A 23,857-nucleotide genomic window follows, 5' to 3' on the forward strand; every position below is an offset into this window, starting at 1 on the left:
TGATAGGCCATATGATCTATGCTCCATCCCTTCATTGTTTATGCTCTTTACAGCATTGGACCTTGCTTCTATATTTCCAGTAGCATATTGGGCACCTACTCAGTAGGTGCCCAATATGCTACTGGAGATTAGTGGAGAAATAACTCCAGAAAGAATGAAGGGATGGAGCCAAAGCAAAAACAATACCCAGTTGTGGATGTGACTTGTGATAGAAGCAAGGTCCTATCCTGTAAAGAGCAATATTGCATAAGAACCTGGAATGTCAGGTCCATGAATCAAGGCAAATTGAAAGTGGTCAAAAAGGAGATAGCAAGAGTGAATGTCTACATTCTAGGAAACAGCGAACTGAAATGGACTGGAATGGGTGAATTTAACTCAGATGACCATTATATCTACCCTTAGAAGGAATGGAGTAGCCATCGTGGTCAAAAAGAGTCTGAAATGCAGTACTTGGATGCAATCTCAAAAGCGAAATATTGATCTCTGTTTGTTTCCAATGCAAACCATTCAATATCACAGTAATCCAAGTCTATGCCCCAACCAGTAACACTGAAGAAGCTGAAGTTGAACTGCTCTATGAAGACCTACAAGACCTTTTATAACTAACACCCAAAAAAGATGTCCTTTTCATTATAGGGGACTGGAATGCAAAAGTAGGAAGTCAAGAAACACCTGGAGTAGCAGGCAAATTTGGCCTTGGAATACGGAATGAAGTAGGGCAAAGACTAAAATAGATTTGCCAAGAGAATGCACTGGTCATAGCACACACCCTGTTCCAACAACACAAGAGAAAATTCTACACATGGACATCACCAGATGGTCAACACCAAAATCAGATTGATTATAGTGTTTGCACCCAAAGATGGAGAAGTTCTATACAGTCAAGAAAAACAAGAACAGAAGCTGACTATGGCTCAGATCATGAATTCCTTATTTCCAAATTCAGATTTAAATTGAAGAAAGAAGGGAAAACCACTAGACCATTCAGGTATGAACTAAATCAAATTCCTTATGATTATACAGTGGAAGTGAGAAATAGATTTAAGGGACTAGATCTGATAGATAGAGTGCCTGATGAACTATGGACGGAGGTCTGTGACATTGTACAGGGGACAGGGATCAAGATCATCCACATGGAAAATAAATGCAAAAAAGCAAAATGGCTGTCTGAGGAGGCCTTACAAATATCTGTGAATAGAAGAGAAGGTAAGCTCAGTCATGTCTGATTGCTTGTGGCTCGATAAAATTTTTCAAATCTGCTATTTTCTTACTGAGTGTCTAGATGATGTTTCCATTATTGAGAAGGGACTCCTGTTGGCCATGCTCTGCAGCAGGTGGTGCTATGCCTTTTCCCTGCATGGGAAGAGCTGGGAGGACCCATTTCAAGCAGCTCCTAAATTCTCCTCAAGAAGCTTTCTGGTTGGGAGTGGTCATTAGCCATAATTTGTGGTGGGTAGTGCTGTGACTCAGCTCTTTTCCTAAGAGTGGCCAGACCAGGTTCCACAACCAGAGTAACATCCTTTGTGAACACAAATTAGACAGATCTACACCTCGCCAAAACCCCTGTCAGACTGTGCCAGGAACATGGTTCTTCAAAGGTGCAAATCCTCTGGTTGGGAACACTACTTGAATTCTTCAGGAAGGAACTAGGTCTTTCAATATCTGAGAGCTGTTTGTTGGAACCCTCTGTTCCCACCTCCATTTCAACCACTGGATGAGCCCTACAGATTCTCCTGTAATATCTATGAGGTGAAACTAGAATACAGGCTTCTACAGAGTGACCATGATGTCTGGGGAGAGCTAGATGTCATCAGGGACTCCTTTCCCCCACTCTAAGAACGACTGTGGCTAAAGGGAGACAACTCAGCAAAATTCCAGAGCAGCCTGCAATTGGGACAGTGTGTAGCCCTTCCTCTTCCTCTTCAAATTCAATCTATATTTGTCTCTGTGGTACAGCAGGATGTGTCACTCCTGAATTCTAGGAGTCCCTTAGCAGTGTCTAGTGCCTGAATTGTTGATAGATGTTTTTCTTGTGATGGAGGCAAAGTCAAGAATGAAATAAGTCACTATCTTGGTGACATCCTTCTCTCTGATCTTCTTAAGATATGTGTTACATTTCTTCCTCTTCCTCATCTTTCAAATCCCACCCAATCCTTCATTTTTAAAATCCTGCCCACCTCTTTCCCTTTTTCTTTTACCTCTCTATTTTAAGATGCCATTGTCAAACACCTGGGCCAGTCTAGTAGCTTTGATTCTTCTCTGTCTTCAGACATTTCATTTTGTATGTTGAAAATAGGATTTCCAGAAAGCTTGATCTTCTTACTGATTTTCCACTGCATACCTGACATGAACAGTTTGATGTCTTATACTGACTTAACATAAAATGGTCAGTCTATCATTCCCCAGGCTGGGGATAGTCTCACCTCTCTACCTCACCTCAGACAGCTACTAGATCTCTCTTACTTCCTTCAGCATACTATGTTGAAGGATATACTGAGTACATTTTAACATTCTAGATTTTTTTTTTTTTTTTTTTTTTCCGCCTGGAGTAGCCCACTCACACCACTCTCTAACTCTGTATGTATTGGAGTTACTAGGATATTTCATAACTACCCTCAGAATGAATAACTGGAATAAATTACTTCACTTTGGGTATATGGAACAGTATATATATTTGTAACCATAGTTTTAGTTTTCCTACTTATTCATCAGGGTCATCATTTGCTTTGCTTGATGTTTGTCTTCTTCAGTTCAGTTCAGCTCAGTCACTGAGTCATGTCCGACTCATTGCAATCCCATGAAGCACAGCACACCAGGCCTCCCTGTCCAACACCAACTCCTGGAATTCACTCAAACTCATGTGCATCGAGTCGGTGATGCCATCCAGCCATCTCCTCCTCTGCCATCCCCTTCTCCTACTGCCCCCAATCCCTCTTAGCATCAGGATCTTTTCCAATGAGTCAGCTCTTCATATGAGGTGGCCAAAGTATTGGAGTTTCAGCTTTAGCATCAGTCCTTCCAAAGAACACCCAGGACTGATCTCCTTTAGGATGGATTGGTTGGGTGTCCTTGGAGTCCAAGGAGCTCGCAAGAGTCTTCTCCAACACCACAGTTCAAAAGCATCAATTCTTTAGTGCTCAGCTTTCTTCACAGTCCAACTCTCACATCCATACATGCTCACTAGAAAAACCATAGCCTTGACTAAATGGACCTTTGTTGGCAAAATAATATCTCTGCTTTTTAATATGCTCTCTATGTTGGTCATAACTTTCCTTCCAAGGAGTAGGTGTCTTTTAATTTCATGGCTGCAATCACCATCTGCAGTGATGTTGGAGCCAAAAAAAAAAAAAAAAAAGAAAAAAAAGTCTGACACTGTTTCCACTGTTTCTCCATCTATTTCCCATGAAGTGATGGGACCAGGTGCCATGATCTTCATTTTCTGAATGTTGAGCTTTAACCCAACCTTTTCACTCTCTTCTTTCACTTTCATCAAGAGGTTTTTTAGTTCCTCTTCACTTTCTGCCATAAGGGTGGTATCATCTGCTTATCTGAGGTTATTGATGTTTGTCCTGGCAATCTTCATTCCAGCTTGTGCTTCTTCCAGCCCAGCGTTTCTCATGATGTACTCTGCATAGAAGTTAAATAAACGTGGTGACAATTGCAGCCTTGACATACTCTTTTTCCTATTTGGAATCAGTCTGTTGTCCCATGTCCAGTTCTAACTGTTGCTTCCTGACCTGCATATAGATTTCTCAAGAGGAAGGTTTGATGGACTGGTATTCCCATCTCTTTCAGAATTTTCCACAGTTTATTGTGAGCAACACAGTCAAAGGCTTTGGCCTAGTTAATAAAACAGAAATAGATGGTTTTCTGGAAATCTCTTGCTTTCTTGATGATCCAGCAGACATTGGCAATTTGATTTCTGGTTCCTCTGCCTTTCCTAAAACCAGCTTGAACATCTGGAAGTTCACAGTTCACATATTGCTGAAGCCTGGCTTGGAGGATTTTGAGCATCCAAGCATCAACTATTCTTTATATTATTGGCAGAATTAATCTGTGAGCATCTGGTCTTGGACTTTATCTTGTTGTTGGTATTAGTCGCTCAGTTGTGTCCAACTGTTTATGACCCCATGGACTGCAGCACTCCAGGCTTCTCTATCCTTCACTATCTCCTGGAGTTTGCTCAAAATCATATCCATTAAGTCAGTGATACCATTCAACCATTTAATCCTCTGTCATCCTCTTCTCTTCCTACTTTCAATATTTCCCACTGATTTTTCCCTTCAGTATTTCTGTTGTTGGTGGTGGTTGGAAGTTTATACTTCTGCTTCAATTTCATTACTAGTAATTGATCACTCAGTATTTTGTGTTTTTTCCTGATTCAGTCTTGGGAAATTGTACATGTATAGGAATTTATCCATTTCTTATACATGTCTATTTAATTTCTTATAATTGTACATCTCTGGTGTAGTTGTCGTCTTTTTCATATCTGACTTTATTTGTTTAGACTCTCTCTTTTTTTCCTTTAGACTCTGGCTGAAGATTTATCTATATCAATTCTATTTATCTTTCCAAGGCACCAGCTTTTAATTCTGATAATCTTCTTTATTATATTTTGTGGTCTATATTTTTTAATTTCTTCTCTGATCTTTATTATTTCTTTCCTTCTTCAAGCTTTCATTTTTTTTTCTAATTTATTTTGTTATAAGTATATTTTTGTTTGTTTGAGATTATTCTTCTTCTCTGGGGTTGGCTTTTGTTTCCATAAACTTCTTTCAGAACAGATTTTTTCTTTTTTTTTTTTTTTTTTTTTTTTTTGTATTTCATAGGCTTTAGTCACTGTTTTCATTTTCATTTGTCTGCAAGTGCTTTTAGTTCCCTCTTTCATTTCATCAGTGACCCATTGATTACTTAGTACTGTATTTTCTAGCTATGCTAAACATGTTTGTGTTTTTTGCAGTTTTTTTTTTTTTCTATTTTAGTTGATTTCTAGATTCATAGCATTGTGGTTGCAAAGATAATTGATATAAATTCAATCTTGTTTAATAGTTTGTGACTTGTTTTGTGGCCTAGTATGTGATCTACCCTATAAAATACTCCATGTGCACTAGAAAATAATGTGAACTTTATTGCTTCTGGATGGAATATTCTACATATTTTAATTCTATCTGATGCACTGTATTCTTTAAAGTCGATTTCCTTGTAGATTTTCTGTCTAGATGATCTGCCCATGATGTAAATGGGGTGTTAAAGTCCCCTACTATTACATCAAGGCTGTATATTGTCACCCTGCTTTTTTAACTTATATGCAGAGTGCATCATGAGAAACTCTGGGCTGGAAGAAGCACAAGCTACAATCAAGATTGCCGGGAGAAATATCAATAACCTCAAATATGCAGATGATACCACCCTTATGGCAGAAAGTGAAGAGGAACTAAAAAGCCTCTTGATGAAAGTGAAAGAGGAGAGCAAAAAGTTGGCTTAAAGCTCAACATTCAGAAAACAAAGATCATGGTATCTGGTCCCATCACTTCGTGAGAAATAGATGGGGAAACAGTGGAAACAGTGTCAGATTTTATTTTTGGGGCTCCAAAATCACTGCAGATGGTGATTGCGGCCATGAAATTAAGACTCTTACTCCTTGGAAGGAAAGTTATGACCAACCTAGACAGCATATTCAAAAGCAGAAACATTACTTTGCCAACAAAGGTCTATCTAGTCAAGGCTATGGTTTTTCCAGTACTCATGTATGGATGTGAGAGTTGGACTGTGAAGAAAGCTGAGCGTTGAAGAATTCATGCTTTTGAACTGTGGTGTTGGAGAAGACTATTGAGAATCCCTTAGACTGCAAGGAGATCCAACCAGACCATTCTAAAGGAGATCAGTCCTGGGTGTTCTTTGGAAGGAATGATGCTAAAGCTGAAACTCCAATACTTTGGCCACCTCATGCGAAGAGTTGACTCATTGGAAAAGAATCTGATGCTGGGAGGGATTGGGGGCAGGAGGAGAAGGGGACGACAGAGGATGAGATGGCTGGATGACATCACCGACTCAATGGACATGAGTTTGAGTGAACTCTGGGAGTCGGTGATGGACAAGGAGGCCTGGCGTGGTGCAGTTTATGGGGTCACAAAGAATCGGACACAACTGAGCAACTGAAATGAACTGAACTGAACTGTACTATTATTGTGTTATTATCAACTTCTATATTTTTGTCTCTTAATACTTAATATATGTGTTTAGGTTCTCTTATGTTAGGTGTGTATATAATTAAAATTGTTATATCTTCTTCTGAGATTTATTTTTTGATCATTATATATTGTCCTTTTGTCACTTATTACAATCTTTGTTTTAAATTCTATCTTGTCTAATTAAAGTTAAAAAAGTAAACATTGCTATCTTTTCTTCCTTTTCATTTCAAGTGACATAGAATACTTTTTTTCTATTTCCTGACTTTCAGTCCATGTGTGTCTTTAGATGTGAAGTGACTCTCTTATAGGCAGCCTATATAGATAGGTCTTATTTTTGTATCTATCCAGCTAGACTGTATCTATTTATTGGAGCATTTTTTTTTCCATTTACACTTACAGAAAATTTAATAGGTATGTACTGATTGCAATTTCAATTGTTTTGTATTGTTTTAAACTTAATCGTATAAATTAAAGTCTCTCCACTTGAGATTTTATGGCTATTGTTAGTGTTGTTATATTTCTTTATTTTGTGTATGAATGTCTGTATCTGTCATATATTTCTTGCTTATGATTAATATGATTTATATATAGCTACTACGTGTGGGTGTCCCTAGTGGCTCAGACGATGAAAAGCCTGCCTGCAATGAAGAAGACCTGGGTTCGAGCCCTGGGTTGGGAAGATCCTCTGGATAATGAAATGTCAACCTACTCCAGTATTCTTGCCTGGAGAATTCCATGGACAGAGGAGCCTGGTGGGCTAAAGTTCATGGGTCGCTATGAGTCAAACATGCCTGAGCAACTTCACTTTCACTTTTCATTTTCATGCATTGGAGAAGGAAATGGCAACCCACTCCAGTGTTCTTGCCTGGGTAATCCCAGGGACAGAGAAGTCTGGTGGGCTGCTGTCTATGGGATCGCAAAGAGTAGGACACTACTGAAGTGACTTAGCAGCAGCAGCAGCACAGCAACAGGTAGCATGTTAAAAAGCAGAGACATTACTTTGCCTAAAAAGGTCTGTCTAGTCAAAGCTATGATTTTTTTCAGTAGTCACCTATGGATGTGAGAGTTGGACTATAAAGAAATCGGAGTGCCAAATAATTGATGCTTTTTTTTTTTTTTTTCAGTGTTACAGCTCCATTTGATTTAGAAGATAGCAGGAGAATCCAAGACTCGAAGAGAAGGGAGTGGAGAAGTGCATGGGGTGGGAGAAAGAGAGAGAGAAAGAGAGAGAGAGAGAGCGCGCGCACGCACGCGGGAGAGAGAGTCCGAGAGAAAGCGCTTTGGCTCCTCCTTTTATATGTTTTTTCTTCCACCTGGGCCTGCCCTATGCAAATTGGGCTTAGCCAGGAGTGCTGTTTGTTCTGCCTGAAGTTTTACTGTGGTGTTGGAGAAGACTCTCGAGAGTCTCTTGGAATGCAAGGCGATTCAACCAGTCCATCCTAGAGGAAATTAACCCTGAATATTCACTGGAAGGACTGATGTTGAAGCTGAATCTCCAATAATTAGGCCACCTGATGCGAAGAACTGACTCATTGGAAAAGACCTTGATGCTGGGAAAGATTGAAGGTGGGAGGAGAAGGGGACCACAGAGGATGAGACAGTTGGATGGCATCACTGACTCAATGGAGATGAGTTTGAATAAACTCCAGGAGTTGGCTATGGACAGGGAAGCCTGACGTGCTGCAGTCCTTGGGGTCTCAAAGAGGTGGATATTATTGAGTGACCTAACTGAACTGAATTGAGGTACATAATGGATACTATCATTTTAATTTGATGATCTCTTAAATTAGAGAACATTTTAACAGTCCTGAAGTTTTACTCCTCAAACCCTCTCCACTTTTAATGCTTTCAACATTATGTTTTATAATGTGTTATTTTGTATATAACTTAACTAATTGTAGGTATAGATGATTTTACTATTTTTAGCTGTCCTACCAGCTTTATAAATGGCCATATACTGCCTTACTGCATTTTTACCTTTTAGCTATGATATTATTTTTTTCATAATATCTGTATTTCTATTTGTAGTCTTTTTTTTCTTCCACTTAGAATATTTATCTCAATATTTCTTTTACAGTTGACTTTTTGGTGTCTTTGTCTGTAAGTCTCTCTCTCTCTCTATTTTTTAAATCTTTGAATTAGAATGATAGATTTGCCAAGTAGTATTCTTGGTTATAGGAATTTTCTCCTCCTTTCTTTATTTTAATAAACTGTCCACAATTTTTTTTTTTTTTTCCTGTTCTACTTGGTTTATTTCAACTACTTTGTCTTTCAACTTGCTCACCTAGTCCATCTGCATGATCTAAGGCACACAGGTAAGCTGTGGAGACAATAGGGCCTAGAGTTAGTTCAGCATACTGCTGTATAGGGCTGGGGCTCCTGGTGGAGCATGAGACTGTGCCAATTCCATCCAGTGTATGTTTATTTCAGCTATTATGTTCTTGTACTCTATTTGGTACATTTTTTTGTTTGTTTGTTTTGTAAAACTGTTAATTTTTTTACTCTATGCATTTGTTCTTCTCCAAAGTTTTGAATATAATTTTTGTGGGCCTTGAATTCTTTTTTGGATGGATTGCTTATCTCAATTTCAGTTTGATATTCTTCTGGGTTTTATTTTGGTCCTTCATTTGGAATGATTTTTTTTGGTCACCTAATATTTCCTAATTCTCTGTTTATTTGTATATATTATGTAGGTTAGTTAAAGTTACCTATCTTGTAGTTACCAATCTTGTAGAAGAAAGCTTATATAGAAGATGTCCTATAGATCCCAGCAGCAAATCCTCTTTGGTTACCAGAGTCTTGTGTTCTAACCAGTCCATTATATGGTCTGCATGAGACCTACTGTTGTGGCCAGTCTGAGTATTTTGGGTTCATTATCGAACAGGTAGAGCTTCTGGTCTATCTATTTGCCTGGCTTGCCTAATGTAGATGCTCCCAGCCTGCTGTTGGTCAGGGCTGGATCCAGCAGGCTTGCTGAATGACTCATGTGCTCCTGGTTGTATCTGACCCCACGTGAGTGACACCAAGTGTCTACACAACTGGATGTGTGACCTATGGGATCTAGGCCTGGTCTTGACTGTGGGTGGATGCTGAGGCACTGGGTGGCTGACTGTGGGGCCCAGTGGTCTCTGTGTTGGTCTCAGACTACTGAATAGGGCTGTTGTGAGACTTGGTGAAATCTGAAGCTGGTGCCAGCTGACTGGTGGCACTAACAGTCTAAAAGGAGTTCAAAGTGATCCCTGCCCACTCCAGTGTGCTTCTAGTAGAAGAAGCTCCACATCATGGCTATAGCTAGCATCTGTGCCCCAGTGGTCTGTTGACTTGCCATGCAGCTACTCAAAGATCAGCAAGTGGATCTGAAACAGGGTGCTTTCAAATTATTTCTTCTATGATGGCTCTCGTAGTGTGTGAGATTTTGCACATGCCCTTTAAGGGTAGATTCTCTGTTTCCTCTGACTCTCCTGTATACCAGTCCAACTGGTCTTTAAAACCAGATGTTTTCTTTTCTTTTCTTTTGTTTATTTAGTTTTTAATTTAAATTTATTTATTTTTAATTGATGGATAACTTCTTTACAGTATTGAGTTAGTTTCTGCCAAGCATCAACATGAATCAACATAGATATACATATATCTCCTCCCTCTTGAACCTCAATAACTCATCTTTCTTGTGCAGGACACCAAGGCTGGGAAACACAGTAAGGGACTCTGACCAAGTATTCCTTGGGGAGGATCTCTATAATCATGGTTATCTTCTTTGTTGTGGGTTTGCTTATCCAGGGGTGTGGATCCTGACTATATCATATCTCTACCCCTGTTACCCAACTTGTGGTTCCTCCTTTGTATTATCTTTTGTTATGCAAAAATCTTATGCTAGTACTTAGGCATTTCTCCTCGATAATAGTTTCATGAATATTTAAAATTCTGATGTGCCTATAGGAAGAGGTAAGCTCAAGGTATACTTACTTCAACATTTTGGCCATTCCCCCATAATTTTTTTTTTTCTTTTAATTTTGCTGTTAACATTTAGTATTCTCTAATGTGCTATCTCTTACTCTTTCTTTGGACAAAATTTCTATGAACATACAAAATGAAAGAAAGGTAGATTTGCTCAGTTGTGTCTGACCCTTTGTGACTCCATGGACTATACAGTCCATGGGATTCTCCGGGTAAGAATACTGGAGTGGGTAGCCTTTCCCTTCTCCAGGGGATCTTCCCAACCTAGAGATCAAATCCAGGTCTCCTGCATTGCAGGCAGTTTCTTTACCAGCTGAGTTAGAAGGGAAGCCCTATCTAAATGGAAAATATATTCTATTTGTTCTGAGGTAAATTACTTGGTTGAACTAGATACATTCTTTATGCTGTTCAGTTGCTGGTGATGTCTGACACTTTGCCACCACATGGACTGAGCACACCAGGCTCTTCTGTCCTTCATTGTCTCCTGGAGTTTGTCTAAGCTCAAGTCTATTGAGTTACTGATACCACACAACCATCTCATCCTCTTTTGCCCCTTCTCCTCCTGTTCTCATGAACCTTAGACTTCTCAGGTGGTGCCAGTGTTAAAGAACCCACCTGCCAATGCAGGAGACATAAGAGATACAGGTTTGATCTCTGGGTTGGGAAGATCCCCTGGAGGAGGAATTGGCAACCCACTCAAAGGCAAATATTCTTGCCTGGAAAATTCTATCAACAGAGGAGCCTGACAGGGTATAGTCTACAGTGTCACAAAGAGTCAGACATGACTGACATGACTTAGCATCCTGTGAACCTTTCTTAGTGGAACTAAACTTTATGCATTGACAAGTTTTACCTCACTAATTATTAGAGGTATTAGGGGCTTTAACATGTGGTGCCTAATTTATAAATAATTATATGAGATATGCCATTAATCTTGTGTTATATAATTAGCAAGAGCAGTGCATATATTGAGATGGATAAAGGTGAAATTATTTAGTGTTCAATTTGAAATTACACACGGATTGAAAACATTGCAGATGTTTACTATATTGATTATCTGCTCTCTTATGTGGTTTACTGATTTCATTTTCAGGCTCCATTTAAAATTTAGAAGTTGCTTCAGAGGTTAGTTAGTTAGTTAGTTTGTTTATTTGTTTGAAAATGCACAAATGGGAGAAAATTTTAGATTGATTAAAGGAGGATAATTTGTGAAGTCTTAATTTTATTTGTATTATTTAAGTAAACACAAATATTATTTCTGGGAATTCAAATATTTTCCTATACTTAAAGTACAGCCTAGCTTATATAATCTTAATGCTGTTTTGTGAAAAATCTGTTAAATTATTGAATGTTATTTTCTGCTGAGTGACTAAAGTAGCACTATGTTGAGCAGCTTTTCACATCTTCATACCTAACAGAATTTACTGATATTTTGATAGTTCTAGAACTAAGAATGATAGTATATAGCAACATTTGGAGGGAATTTTCCATTGTGTCACACTTTCCTTGGCATAGTATTTCTTCTGTCAATTGCCAAGACCAGGGGCATAGCTAATAGCCTCAGATCAGCATTCTCCAGGGTGACAGACAAATCAGTTTATCCTCTTACTACAATCCAAAAGAGCCTTGGGACAGCCACTGTCAGTTGGGTGCCACCTGTTAGCCAAAAAGTGTGGGCTGAGAGAACCCAATCCAGTTCCTGCAGGGGTTTCCTGAGCACCATCCCATCCCCAAGACTCTTTGTAGTGGGAGTACTTTTTCATCAGTTGACATGCCAGGCTATAAAAGAGGAGAGAAAATTTGTCACAGTTACTGATAGTTTCTTACTAAAAGTCCTGAGATTCTGAACTATATGCATTACTAGTATTTCTATATTTGACTGACTCAAAAGGAACCTTAAAGACATGCTTGGTTTTGTGGGTTAAACCCCAGACTTACTGTGGATAAGGCTAAGAAATCTTTGTTTTAATATTCCTCCTGCATTGCTAATGGGGTCAGCCAGACACCAGCCCTTGGATGCTGAATGCAACAAAGATGCATGGAAAATTCAAACAACCTACGGGGATCTCTCTCTAACTCTGGTTAAAAACTAGACAAATCTAGTAAAGATTGATATAAGAGATCAGGATGACATTTTTTGCTTATTATTGTTATTAATGACTTTCATATTTAGCTACACTATATTTAAAGTGGAAACAAATTGAGTACATTAGGCCATGTCTTGTTGATAAAAAAAGACAGAAAGTTTGAAGCCACAGAGAAGAGTGTCAGAATAACTCTTAAGTTGGAGCCATCATTTAGGGGGAAGAGTATAAAATTTTGTTTCTCAAATTCTGGTATGCATAGTACACGTAAAAATATATGAATATTTCAATGTCCCACTAGTCTGTTTGATTTACAAACTTGAGTCAGGTATAGGAATCAATACTTTATCATCTCACTGGGTACTTCCTATGCATACTTTAAAATTAAAAAGCTATTGTAGAAAATGTGCAAATGTGAGATGGACCCCCACTCCCAAGCCAAATGTCATCAAATGTAAAGACTGATGAACCCACGCATATACCATGGGACAAAATTATCTCTTATTTACACAATAGGGCTTTTCTGGGGAGAAAAGGACAGGTCTTCTAAGCAGGTTCAAAATATGACTTGAGAGAGTAAGAAAAGGAGACTGCCTGGGGGTCTCTTGTTGTTAGGGGTGAGGCTGGGGCTAGACTGATTCTGTGCACAGGGAGGAGCTTGCATGCCTTGAGCCTCTCACATGTGTCAAAGGAAGGAGAAACCAGGCCTCCCTATAAAACTTATCAGATGTGAACAGAAGAGAGACAGAAAAGACAGAGACTTAAAAGCTGTCAACAGTCAACCATCAAAAGCTGGAAATAGAATCTTGAACATGAAAGTATCAGTCTATAATATTAAATTAATATAAAAATGCATTAGAACAATTAAAATGGATTTATATAATTAAGGTCCCCATCATTTTCACCCATTAATTTATTAATCACATATGTTTATACCCCTAGCACAATGAGTATGCATCCTTATTATGTACAGAGGAAGCATTATGCTAAACAAGCACAGAATTGAGGGTAGGGAGTGGCCATGACACATTAAGTCATTTGAAACAGACAGATAAGCAACTATTTTACTATGACTATACCAGAAACTATATTTTTATAACTATACAGGTAGACTATCTACTTTGATCAACTATAACACCATTTGATCAACAAACACAAACTTCATGTTTGTAAGCATAATGTATTTTTCTACTTAAAAATATGAATTGGTTAAAGGTAGCTGGTAGGCTCCAGATGCATTGTGTTTTAAACAGTTAACTGACATTTTTTGAATACTTTCTATTACTTTAAAGCCAAGATTAACACATTGCAAGAAATACTATGAACTTTCTGCCTCCTAGGGTTTGCCCCATCTTAGGCAAATAACCTTCCACATTTTTCCAAAATGTTAATGCTTTTCTGCTACTAGTGGTAGAAAAGAGTGAACTCACTGATAATTGATTAGCATCTTATCTTAAGGTGTGCACATGCTTCATGAAGGCAAAGAAAGCAATGCACCCTTCACCATGACTATTTATTTGCTCTTTTTAATTGGCTTGGACTAGTTCTAACTATTGCTTCCTGACCTGCATTGCATATAGAGTTCTCAAGAGCGGGTCAGGTGGTTTGGTATTTCCATCTCTTGAAGAATTTTCCACAGTTTATTGTTATCCACAGAGTCAAAGGCTTTGGCGTAGTGAATAAAGCAGGAATAGATGTTTTCTGGAATGCTCTTGCTTTTTCCATGATCCAGCAGATGTTGGCAATTTGATCTCCGGTTCTTCTGCCTTTTCTAAAACTAGATTGAACACCTGGAAGTTCACGGTTCACATATTGCTGAAGCCTGGCTTGGAGAATTTTCAGCATTACTTTAGTAGCATGTGAGATGAGTGCAATTGTGCGGTGTTTGAGCATTCTTTGGCATTGGAACTTTGGAACTGGAATGAAAACTGACCTTTTCCAGTCCTGTGGCTACAGCTGAGTTTTCCAAATTTGCTGGCATTTGGAGTCCAGCACTTTCACAGCATCTTCTTTCAGAATGTGAAGTAGCTCAACTGGAATTCCATCACCTCCCTTAGCTTTGTTCGTAGTGATGCTTTCTAAGGCCCACTTGACTTCACATTCCAGGATGTCTGGCTCTAGGTGAGTGATCATACCATTGTGACCTTGAGAAACCTATATGCAGGTCAGGAAGCAACAGTTAGAACTGGACATGGGACAACCGACTGGTTCTAAATAGGAAAAGGAGTACGTCAATGCTGTATATTGTCACCCTGCGTATTTAACTTATTTGCAGAGTACATCATGAGAAACGCTGGGTTGGAAGAAGCACAAGGTAGAATCAAAATTGCTGGGAGAAATATCAATAACCTCAGATATGCAGATGGCACCACCCTTATGGCAGAAAGTGAAGAGGAACTCAAAAGCCTCTTGATGAAAGTGAAAGAGGAGAGTGAAAAAGTTGGCTTAAAGCTCAACATTCAGAAAATGAAGATCATGGCATCCGGCCCCATCACTTCATGGGAAATAGATAGAGAAACAGTGTAAACAGTGTCAGACTTTATTTTTGAGGGGGGGGGGCTCCAAAATCACTGCAGATGGTGACTACAGCCATGAAATTAAAAGACGCTTACTCCTTGTTAGGAAAGTTATGACCAACTTAAATAGCATATTGAAAAGTAGAGACACTACTTTGCCAACAAAGGTCTGTATAGTCAAGGCTATGGTTTTTCCAGTACTCATGTATGGATGTGAGAGTTGGACTGTGAAGAAGGCTGAGCACTGAAGAATTGATGCTTTTCAACTGTGGTGTTGGAGAAGACTCCTGAGAGTCCCTTGGACTGCAAGGAGATCCAACCAATTCATTCTGAAGGAGATCAGCCCTGGGTGTTCTTTGGAAGGAATGATGCTAAAGCTGAAGCTCCAGTACATTGGCCACCTCATGCAAAGAGTTGGCTCATTGGAAAAGACTCTGATTCCGGGAGGAATTGGAGGCAGGAGCAGAAGAAGACGACAGAGGATGAGATGGCTGGATGCCATCACTGACTCAATGGACGTGAGTTTGAGTTAACTCTGGGAGTTGGTGATGAACAGGGAGGCCTGGCATGCTGCAATTCATGGGGTCGCAAAGAATTGGACATGACTGAGAAACTGAACTGAACTGAACTGAGTACTGTACAAGAAATCATTAAATTATAGTTAAAAACAGAGGAGACATACAATTTGGGAGAGCATCTGTGTTGGTAATTTCTATGTAAATAAGTTGCACCAACTCCAAAACTGCACAGAGCATTTACAGGAACAAGTAAGCTCTTGGTGAGTGCTATCTTCTACAGCTGTACAAGGTTTCTGAGATTCTGATTAACAAAATATTGTTCGTTTGGGCAAGATGTCCTTTACATTCAGTTATTAATTTAATATCAATTTCATTACAGTTGAACATGGATTAGCCTCATTAACTGACTCATTGGCAAAGACCCTGATGCTGGGAAAGATAGAAGGCAGGAGAAGAGGATGACAGAGGATGACATGGTTGAATGACATGATCGACTCAATGGACATGAGTTTGATCAAGCTCCGGGAGTTGGTGATGGACAGGAAAGCCTGGCCTGCTGCAGTCTATGGGGTTACAAAGAGTCAGACATGACTGAGTGACTGAACTGACTAAGTGACTGAACATAGCCAAGAGAAGAATACGAATGCTATATATTAAACATGTGGATGTCTCAGTTATGATAAAAAAGTTACAAAATCTCAAATACAAGTGTAAGTTACATTTTTTTTTTTTAATTTTGATCAAATAGTTATCTGTTGTTGTTGCCCAGTCACTGAGTCATGTCTGACTCTTTACAATACCATGGATGGCAGCACAGCAGACTTCTCTGTCATTCACCATCTTCTGGAACTTGTTCAAACTCATGTCCCTTGAGTCAGTGATACCATCCAACTATCTCATCTTCTGTCAACACCTTCTTCTCTTGTCTTCAATCTTTGCCATAATCAGGGTGTTTTCTAATGAGTCAGTTCTTTGCATCAGGCGGCCAAATTATTCGAGCTACAGCTTCAGCATCAGTCCTTCCAAGGAATATTCAGGACTGATTGGATCTCCTTTCAGTCTAAAGGACTCTCAAGAGTCTCCTCCAACACCACAGTTCAAAAGCATCAGTTCTTTAGCACTCAGCTTCTTTATGGTGCAACTCTCACATCCCTATGTGACTATTTGAAAAATCGTAGCTTTGATTAGACGGACCTTTGCTGGCAAAGTAATGTCTCTGCTTTTTATTTATTTATTTATTTTTCAGTGTTACAGCTCTATTTTATTTAGAAGATAGCAGGAGAATCCAAGACTCGAAGAGAAGGGAGTGGAGAGGTGCGTGGGGAGGGAGAAAGAGAGACAGAGAAAGAGAGAGAGAGAGAGAGCGCGCACGCAAGCACGCGGGAGAGAGTCCGAGAGAAAGCGCTGGTTAACTCCTTACATTCCACTACTCATTTAGGAGAAAAGGCCCTCCAAAGATTACTAGAAAGGTCCTTCAGAGGAACAGGCTTCCAAACAACTATAAGACAGGTTGTCTCCTCTTGTCCCACTTGCCAATTAAACAGGCCCAGCCCATCCAACGACGTGGGGCCTACCCAGGAGAGGACTGGCAGATGGACTTCACCCAGATGCCAGTTTCTCAAGGGTATAAATACCTATTAGTTATGATATATACATTCACAGGATGGATTGAAGGCTTTCCCACCTGGACTGAGAAGGCTGAGGAGGTGGTTAAAAAAAAAAAAAAACTGCTCCATGAAATCATTCCAAGATTTGGTCTGCCCAGGTCATTACAAAGTGACAATGGGACATCATTTACTTCTAAGGTCACCCAAGGAGTCTCGAAAGCATTGAACATTACTTATTATCTCCATTGTGCCTAGAGGCCCCAATCTTCAGGAAAAGCAGAAGGAGCCAATCAATTCTTAAAATCAGCGATAAAAAAGATAACCCAGGAGACCTCCCTGGGATGGAAGGAGGCTTTACCAATAGCTCTCCTCTGCACCCGCATTGCCCCTAAGGAACAGGTTGGTCTTAATCCTTATGAGATGCTATATGGGAGACCTTTTGTTTATGTCAATGACCTCTTCCTAGATCCAGAGGTTCAGACCCTCCAGTCTTATACCATGGCCATTGGGCAATTCCAACAGGATATACACTTGTGGGGTATGAACCAGGACCCAAAAGATTCTAAAGAGTCACTACTATATGCTCCAGGAACTCAAGTCCTAATTAAAGTATGGAAAGATGGGTCCCCAAAGGCTCAACTCCAGCCCACATGGAAGGGCCCCTACCCTGAAATACTTTCTACCCCCACAGCAGTCAAGGTACCAGGACATGACTCCTGGATTCACTACTCATGAGTCAAGCCATGGAAGAAAACAGAAGAGGACACTCAATACACCTGTGAGCCACTGGGAGATCTCAGATACCTATTCAGAACTACCAATGAGTGTCATTCTAATGAACACCCCCAAAATCTGGTTTCTGGGGATAAGATTTCTCAGGATAACTCTAAGGTGCCAACACAGCTTGACAGAGACTGTACTCCAAAACAGACAGGAGATAGACCTTCTGATCCCTGAACAAGGAGGGACTTGAGCCATCCTGGCGATGTGAATTTAAAATTGACCAATGTCCCTACTAGTCCTTGTTATGCTATATTGATGATGCCTATGATTATTCCATGTACTATGAATTGTCTAACCTGTTTTGTCTCTGCCCAGGTCAACCAGCTACAACATGCAGTGCCAGTTCAACAAAGATATAAAACTACAGCTGACCACGGAAAATATCACACACCCTTGGACATCACTATAAGGACTCAGGATTGAGACTGGCAAGAGGGGGAGGCCCAATACCCCTCGCTGCCCCAGTTCAGCAGGAGGTAGCCAGAAAGACCTCGATGCCCCTATTCCCAAAGAATTGGGCCTCCCATCTCTGGAGGCGGGAATGTTAGGTAGGTAGAATAGGGAAAAGGAGTCCAAAATGGCGGTGGCTAAAAGACAAGGAAGGTCAAAGGAAGGTCCGAGGACCAGAGTGAAGACTTCAGGCAGAACAAACAGAACAAACAGCACTCCTGGCTAAGCCCAATTTGCATAGGGCAGGCCCAGGTGGAGGAAAAGACATGTCTCTGCTTTTTAATATGCTGTATACATTGGTCTTAACTTTTCTTCCAAGGAGCAAGCATCTTTTAATTTGATGGCTGCAGTCACCATGTGCAGTGATTTTGGAGTCCAAGAAAATAAAGTTTCTCCCTGTTTCCCTTCTTTCCCCATCTATTTGCCATGAAATGCTGGGACCGGTTGCCATGATCTTTGTTTTTGAATGTTGACTTTTAAGCCAGCTTTTTCACTCTCCTCTTTCACTTTTATCAAGAGGCTCTTTAGTTCCTCTTTACTTTCTCCTATAAGGGTCGTGTCATTTGTATATCTGATGTTATTGAAACTTCTCCCAGCAATCTTGATTCCAGCTTGTTCTTCAGGCAGCCCAGCATTTCATATGATGTGCTTTGCATATAAGTTAAATAAACAAGGTGACAATATACAACTTTGATGTACTCATTTTATAGATATTACATATTCACAATTATCCTGTGTGACAAATTTCTGAAACTATTGAGTCCAAATTATTTTCTGTCTTTTGTGTACCATAATCCTTTAATGTATCCGGGTCTCTTGCATTGCAGGTGAATTCTTTACCAACCTAGCCACAAGGGAAGCCCAGGAATACTGGAGTGGGTAAGCCTATCCCTTCTCAAGCGATCTTCCTGACCCAGGTATCAAACTGGGATCTTCTGCATTTCAGGTGGATTCTCCAACTGAGCTATCAGGAAAGCCCTGTATCAAACTATCCATCTATAAATAATGTTTGTTAATTTTTGAATATTACACATAGTAGGAACATCTATCTTTATCATAAATGCTTATATGTCTGCATGCAGACATGGTTTATGACGTCTCCTTTGCTCCCAATGTTAAATTTAACAGTATGAACATGCTTCTGATAAAGCAGAAGTTTTTATTAGTTTAGAATTCAGAAATAATCTACATCAAAGATCATGAGAAACTTCTTTATCCTTGTCCTAATGAACCCAGTGTATGTGTGTGTGTGCGTGTGTGTGTGTGTGTGTGTGTGTGTATGTGTGTGAAAGAGAGACAGAAAGAGAGTGTAAGTTTTAATTCCATTTGTAAAACGTTAAGAAAGCCAGAAGGCAATCATTAATCACAAGCTTTTCACCAAAGCTTCTTCTGCTTTTTATAAGCCATAATGTTAATGAATGGTGATTTTGCTACCCACTCTAGTTTGTCAATCTCCTGCTCTTACATTATTCCCCTCCCCCATCACTTATTCACAGATTGGACAGGAAATTCATTCACAACCTCTCTTAGAGGACCAAACTCTGTGGAAAGGACTCTTCAGTTCCCTGCTTTATTGGAGAAATGTGAAGAGTCTTTATACATCTATATGCCCAACTTAATTCAATTAGTTACATTCATTTATAACTTTTCTCAATATGGGATTGTGAAGTAACCTTCTCTATTGTCTCATAGAGATATATTAAAATTCAGTTCAGTTCAGTCCCTCAGTTGTGTCCTTTGCACCTCCATGGACTGCAGCATGCCAGGCCTCCCTGTCCATCACCAACTCCTGGAGTTTACTCATGTAAATAAGTAAACTCATGTCCATTGAGTTGGTGATGCCATCCAACCATCTCATCCTCTGTTGTCCCCTTCTCCTGCATTCAATCTTTCCCAGCATCAGGGTCTTTTCAAACGAGTCAACTCTTTGCCTCAGGTGGCCAAAATATTGGAGTTTCAGCTTCAGCATCAGTCTTTCCAATGAGTATTCAGGACTGATTTCCTGAATATTCAGGATGGACTGGTTGGATCTTGCCTAATAGAGATATACTAAAATTAACAAAATTAAATTTATGAATACAAAGTCAAAATAGTTTTATAATATATAATAAGGTCTCATTCTTACCCTTTTGTAATATTTTTTAATCTCCTCAGATAAACAATAACTCATGCTTTGCATTAGGATAGAACATTGGGAGGTATAAATATTCAGCATTCCTTTGAGCCATGCAATTTTTTTACTAAATGAAATAGACATGGCATAGTTGCAAGTAATCATAAATAATCATTTTATATTTCTAAGAATTACAGTGAATTAATGATCATCTTCATTTATTATGTGTACATAATGTCTATAATTTATTACATATTCAAATTTTGACAAATGTTTGGTTGAATACTCTTTGCCAGATGTTGAATTCAGTACTTCATTGTGCTGTTAATAATTTAATCCTTGTTAAATGTGCAGGCAAAGTTTTCAGCTAAAGTTTACTGTTGCTAAAATGTAGAGATTTTATTGCTTAAAGATTTTATAACAAATGTTTTAAATGGTTTATTCAAGATTAAATAGCAAAAAAAAAGAGAATAAATCATTTTAGTTTGTGAAAGTTTGAATCAGAGATAGTTTTATTTATATTTTTCTCATTGGGTATAAGTCCAATAAATACTTTTAAAAATGGTCTGTCTGTTATAATTTCAAATTTTGGAATTATAAAATTACCCAGTAGTGTTTCAGAACTGAAATCAACATAATATTTTTTTGTAATCATTGCTGGGGCAAAACATATTTTCTTTCCCTATTATAAGCATCTCTTATTTCAAACCAAAATGAGGTAGTTACTTGTTTCTTTGAGAGAATAGTGCATACAAACTAACATACTTACCAAAAAGAAATTTTCAAAATTTTCTCTTTGATACTTGCTTTAATACTCTCACTGTTCTGTGTCTACAGTCCAAAGCTTAGAAGTCTTTGGTGTTGCCCAAAGTCCCTGCCTTGGAAGGCCTACTTCAAACGCTACACTACGCTGTCACTTCAGTCGTGTCTGACTCTGTGTGACCCCATAGACCGTAACCTACCAGGCTCCCCTGTCCCTGGGATTCTCCAGGCAAGAACACTGGAGTGGGTTGCCATTTCCATCTCCAATGCATGAAAGTGAAAAGTGAAAGTGAAGTCGCTCAGTCCTGTCGAACTCTGAGCGACCCCATGGACTGCAGCCTACCAGGCTCCTCCGTCCATGGGATTTTCCAGGCAAGAGTACTGGAGTGGGGTGCCATTGCCTTCTCTGAAAGCATCCAGCAAAGGCTCTGTTATATTTTTATACTAGTATATATTAATATTTATTTTTGTCATGTTTATACTAATATATATTAGTATATTTATATACTAAATACATCCTCCCCTGATTTTTCCCATTTGAGGCACTGCTAACACTTAGGCCAAGCAGAGACTTCCTGACTGCAGTAACTCTAATAAGGTTAGCTTTATTTTCATCAGTAGGATTTTTATGGTGTTTTTAGAGGAGATTTGACAACTCAGGTGGAAACTAATATTAATTAGTGGGACTCTGTTCAGACAAAAAGAGAAAACAGGTGAAATAGAGAATGATTATTTGAAAAATAGAATAGGAAAGACTATTTAAAGAAGGTATGAAAGTTGCAGAATATCCTCTAGTTAGATGTACATAAGAGAGTTACTGGAAATTATTTAGATACAAATTTTGATATAGTCCCTTTTTCTGGCAACAAGAGTCAATCAAGGAATACAGTACTTCTACTTGTTTAAAATTCAAACTATTTCAAAATCAAATTGAGTAAAAATGGTAAACCAGTTATTGGATGGATTCTATCTCCTAGAGCATTAAGAACAAATTCATTCAAAATAATGCATTTTATTGACTAAATAATCCTTCCCAATGTATTTACGTAAAAATAAAATTTTTGCTAAAATTATTATATTATATTAAATTATTTTCCTGTTCATATTTACCTAAGTTATTGACTATCCCACTTAGAAGAATAAAAATAAATATTTTAACTCAGTCCATAATTGCTTATCATCAGTATACATAAATACAATTTTCTGTAAAATAGTATCAATCCAAATATACTTCTTTTTTCTTGTGTCAAAAATTATACAGAAGTAAATTAATCTTGGGGCTTCCCTGATGGTTCACATGGTAAGAATCCACCTATAATGTAGGAGACCCAGTTTCAATCCCTGGATTGGGTGTATCTCCTGGAGAAAGGAATGGCTACCCACTCCGGTATTCTTGCCTGGAGGATTCCATGGACAGAGGAGTTTTGCAGGCTACAATGGGGTCACGAAGAGTTGGACACAACTGAGTGACTACCACTAGCAAGGTAGTCTTAGGAAAAATTACTATGAACAAAGTTAGTGAAAGTGATGGAATTCCAGCTAAGCTATTTCAAATCGTTAAAGATGATACTGTTAAAGCACTAAACTTAAAATGTAGCAAATTTGGAAAACTCATGAGTGGTCATAGGATTGGAAAAAGCCAGTTTTCATTTCAATTCCAACAAAGGGCAATGCCAAAGAATGTTCAAGGTATCATGTAATTGTGCTCATTTCACATACTAGCAAGATAATGCTGACAATCCTTCAAGCTAGGCTTCAACAGTGTGCAAACCAAGAACTTCCAGATGTATAAGTTGGGTTTATAAAAGTCAGAGGAACCAGAGATCAAACTGTCAACATTTGTTGAATCAAAGAGAAAGCAAGGGGGTTCCAGAACAGCATCAACTTCTGCTTCATTGACTACACTAAAGCCTTTGACTCTGTGGATCACAATAAACAATGGACAATTCTTACAGAAATGGGAGTACCATACCACCTTACCTTCCTCCTAAGAAACCTGTATGCAGGTCAAGAAGCAATAGTTAGAACTGGACATGGAACAATGGACAGGTTCAGAATTGCAAAAAGAGTTCATCAAGGCTGTATATTGTCACCTTGCTTTTTTAACTAATATGCAGGGTACATAATGCAAAATACTGGAATGGATGAATCATAAGCTGAGTCAAGATTGCTGAGAGAAATATCAACATCTTCAGATATGCAGATGATTTCACTTTAATGGCAGAAACTGAAGAGGAACTGAAGAGCCTCTTGATAAGGGTGACAGAGGAGAAAGAGAAAATATATATCTATATCACTTAAAACTCAACATTCACAAAACAAAGATCATGGCCTTTAGACCTGTTACTTCATAGGAAACAGAAATGGATAATGTGGAAACCATGACAGATTTTCTTTTCTTGGGCTCCCAAGTCACTCCGGATGGTGACTGCAACCATGACTTTAGAAGACACTTGCTCCTTGGAAAGAAAGCTATGACAACACATATTAAAAAGCAGAGACTTCACTTTGCTCACAAAGGTCCATTTAGTCAAATCTATGGTTTTTGAAAAGTCATGTATGGATGTGAGAGTTGAACCATAAAGAAGGATGAGCATCCAATAATTGATGCTTTTGAACTGTAGTGTTGGAGAAGACTCTTGAGAGTCCCTTGGACTGCAGAGGTCAAAGCAGTCAATCCTAAGGTAATGTTCATTGGAAGGACTGATGCTGAAGCTGAAGCTCCAGTAGTTTGGCCATCTGATGTAAAGAGCTGATTCATTTGTAAAGGCCCTGATGCTGGGAAAGATTGAGGGCAAGAGGAACAGGGGGCAACAGAGGAAAGAGGAGCAGGGGGCAACAGAGGACGAGCTAGTTAGAGAACATCAATGATTCAATAT

Source organism: Bubalus bubalis, chromosome 10 (assembly GCF_019923935.1).
Source record: "Bubalus bubalis isolate 160015118507 breed Murrah chromosome 10, NDDB_SH_1, whole genome shotgun sequence".
Taxonomy (NCBI): Eukaryota; Metazoa; Chordata; class Mammalia; order Artiodactyla; family Bovidae; genus Bubalus; species Bubalus bubalis.